The 2,757-nt window shown below is 49.6% G+C and overlaps 2 long non-coding RNA genes across 2 annotated transcripts in view; one reads left to right on the top strand and one right to left on the bottom strand.

Annotated features, from left to right (window-relative positions):
* Nucleotides 1-2,757, bottom strand: part of LOC108449660 — an 11,826-nt gene that overhangs the window by 155 nt on the left and 8,914 nt on the right. The gene's annotated exons all lie outside the window — the stretch shown is intronic.
* LOC108449658 overlaps nt 1-2,757 on the top strand; it is a 12,357-nt gene that overhangs the window by 4,548 nt on the left and 5,052 nt on the right. Inside the window, exon 2 of the long non-coding RNA XR_001865917.1 lies at nt 1,735-1,915. This is a non-coding gene — a long non-coding RNA (uncharacterized LOC108449658). The remainder of the gene's footprint in view (nt 1-1,734; nt 1,916-2,757) is intronic.

The raw sequence follows: 2,757 nt of genomic DNA, 5'->3' as shown, positions 1-2,757 counted from the left end.
GGGAAGGGGTGTCTATTCTTAAGTGTGGATGACAGAGGCAGTCGAATTTTTAAGTGACTTAAAAAGTTGTCAGTACTCAAACTAGCCAGTTAATAGGTTCTGTCAGGTCACAGAGGAAGCTGTAAGCACCCCTTTGCAAAAACATCACTTCCAGGACTATGTTTGCTAACCCATGACACCCTCCCTCCCATCTTCCAGTGGATCGTTTTTCCCAAACCACTGTGTTCCACTGTCTTGGCCGCAAAGGAGGAAGGAGCTGCTATGTCTTGCAGCACAGCCCTGAAATATTTAGAGCTTTGTATGCTAAATCCAGAGCCATGGAGTAATGGGAGACAGCCTAATGGAAGGGGGAAAGTCATGGCATGAAGGTGCCATGGATGGCACTGCCACCAGAGTGAGGACCGTCACACACAGTGGTTCCATCACCCTTATATAGAAGGTTTTAATTTCAAGATCCATTCATCCTGCACTTTTCAACAACTTCAAAATGACACACACAATAAAACCCCAGCGAACCAAACCAGGAGAGAGAGGTGGTGGGGTTTCTTTTCCTTTTTAAAATTTATAAGCATGTGTGTTTAGTGCTCATGGAAATGTCAAATCTGAAGCGGAGGGAACTGGTACATCATCTGTCAAAACTGCAGCTGGCTTCAGCAGCTCAGCATGACATTATCACAGAGCAACACAGGAAGGGGGAAAAACAAACCCGGGAGTGCGCAGCCCAGCACGAACAGGAGAAGATGAAGGCCTGCCTGCCATATCAGGGGTCATTAGGAATAAAACTGACATTAAACCAGAGAGTTAAATGCACTTTTAAGTTTGCACAAGGGCCATGTTGTCTTAAAGGCAATTTCTGTCCTCACCTTCTGCTACAAAACACCCGTCTGCCTGAGGACACAGAGCTGTGCACACCCTTCTGCATCTCTCTCAGGTCTGGGGCTCCTCTTATCTCTCTCTTCCTTTAGCCTTCCTTTGGATAGCCAAAATTAGCATCACTGTGGTTCCACCCATGGATCTCAAAGAGCCCCCAGAGCCCTGTTTTCCCCATCTTCAGGGAAAGGGGAGCAGAGAAAAGCAAATGATATGTCTCAAAATCATGTGGTGGACCCCAAAATCATGATGCTCCTTCAGCACAGGCAGTGAGCTTCCAACAGACCCACATTTCTCTCCCTTTTCCCCTCCAAGTCGCCCACAAGCCTTGCTTGGTCCTGTCCCCAGCAGCCTTCTCAGCTGGCTGTGCACCTGGGAACTCCACGTCTCTCCCTGACCTTACCACTTCTCCAAATTTGCTTTCCCTCAATGTTTCCAGGCACTCTGGGGAGCAGGACCTTATATTTTTAGCATTGGTGCCGCAAAGCGCTGAGCAAATTCCCAGTGACAGATTATCAATAGTCAGCGTTATTAAAAATTTCCCCAAACTCCAGAGAAAGCCAACCAAGTACTGAGCAAAAAAGGAGTTGATTTTGAGTCACTCCAGTCCCTGTTCCTCTGGTGTTTGAAGAGATGCTTCCACGCAGAGGCAAACGGGGGCCAGGGATGAGTGTCTGTCCTGCCTGGGTTTCATGGCAGATTTTGCCCTGGCAGTGAGCAAAGCTTTCGGCTGGAATGTTTGGAAGAGCAGCAAAGCTTATGGTCAAGAGTAGGTTGGCAAGACTTTAGGTGGAGAGGAAGCAAATATCCCTCTGCTCCACAGGGATGGAGGAACTATCTGCTGTAAATCTGTTCTAATTACAGACAGGTGCCCTCGGGGACACCCACACTCCTGCAGGGAATGCTGTGTGCCAGAGGTGGATCCTCCCTCACTCTCAGACCGGCATCCAAGAGTCTGCCTTGGCCAAGGAAGGGTGTGTCTGCTGCTGGTTCAGCGATATCATTTAGACAGATTTAAGGAGTGTATTCGTATCTTCTGGAGCAGGTAATGCTGCCTGATTATGAGGAGGGGAGGGGGGAATGAGGAGCCAAGGCAAAGACAGAGCTGTTTAATGGACCCATTAGAGGGCATTAGCTGACAACGACAGGACACTGCTGGAATTTAAAAGAGACCACAGGCATAGCCAGAGCTTTAGGCTTGGGGTGTGCTGTGCTCTCCATCTGCCATCTGGCCAGTGCTTCCCTGAGATCCCAGCAGCTTGTGCATGGGCTCTCCAGCCTTCCTGGGTGCTGGAGGGGGTGGGAAGCCAGAGGGTGGAAAGGGGATTGTCCCCAAGGTGCATTCCTGGCTCATGGAGATGTGCAGGAGTGGGGGCATTTGGCAACCCCAAAACTTGCCTGCCACATTATCACTGCCTTCTTGCTGATCCCTTGATCATCCCAGGACCCTCCTCCTGACCCCTTGCTGCAGTGCCAAGAAGTGTCAGTGATTCTGGGAAAGTCACTTGAATTGCTCCAGTTTTCCAGTTAATTCATTACCCACCAGCTCCGACACCCAGGATCCCTCCTCGCTCATGGGTGTTGGAGCAAGGGGAAGGGATAGGGCTGGCAGCACCACTGCGAGCACTGGAATTGCACTTCCCTCCTCTTCAGCCCAGTCAAAGATCATCAGCTCCTGCAAGCAGTGAGGCAGATCCACTTAAAGAAATGAATGTAATCCAGTTCACAGCTCTACAAATAGGACCTGGCTGGTGGGGAGGTTGATATTTAAAGACTGCAGAAGAATGGAGACGTGAGTGATCAGGACACATATGGGATGGGGAGGGTGGCAAAAGACATTCCACCCCCCCCCCCCCAAAAAAAAAAAAAAAAAAAACACACAAGACA

The sequence above is a fragment of the Corvus brachyrhynchos genome, unplaced genomic scaffold, assembly GCF_000691975.1.
Source record: "Corvus brachyrhynchos isolate BGI_N302 unplaced genomic scaffold, ASM69197v1 scaffold279, whole genome shotgun sequence".
In the NCBI taxonomy this organism is placed as follows: Eukaryota; Metazoa; Chordata; class Aves; order Passeriformes; family Corvidae; genus Corvus; species Corvus brachyrhynchos.
This window is presented reverse-complemented; position numbering and strand designations above follow the sequence as displayed.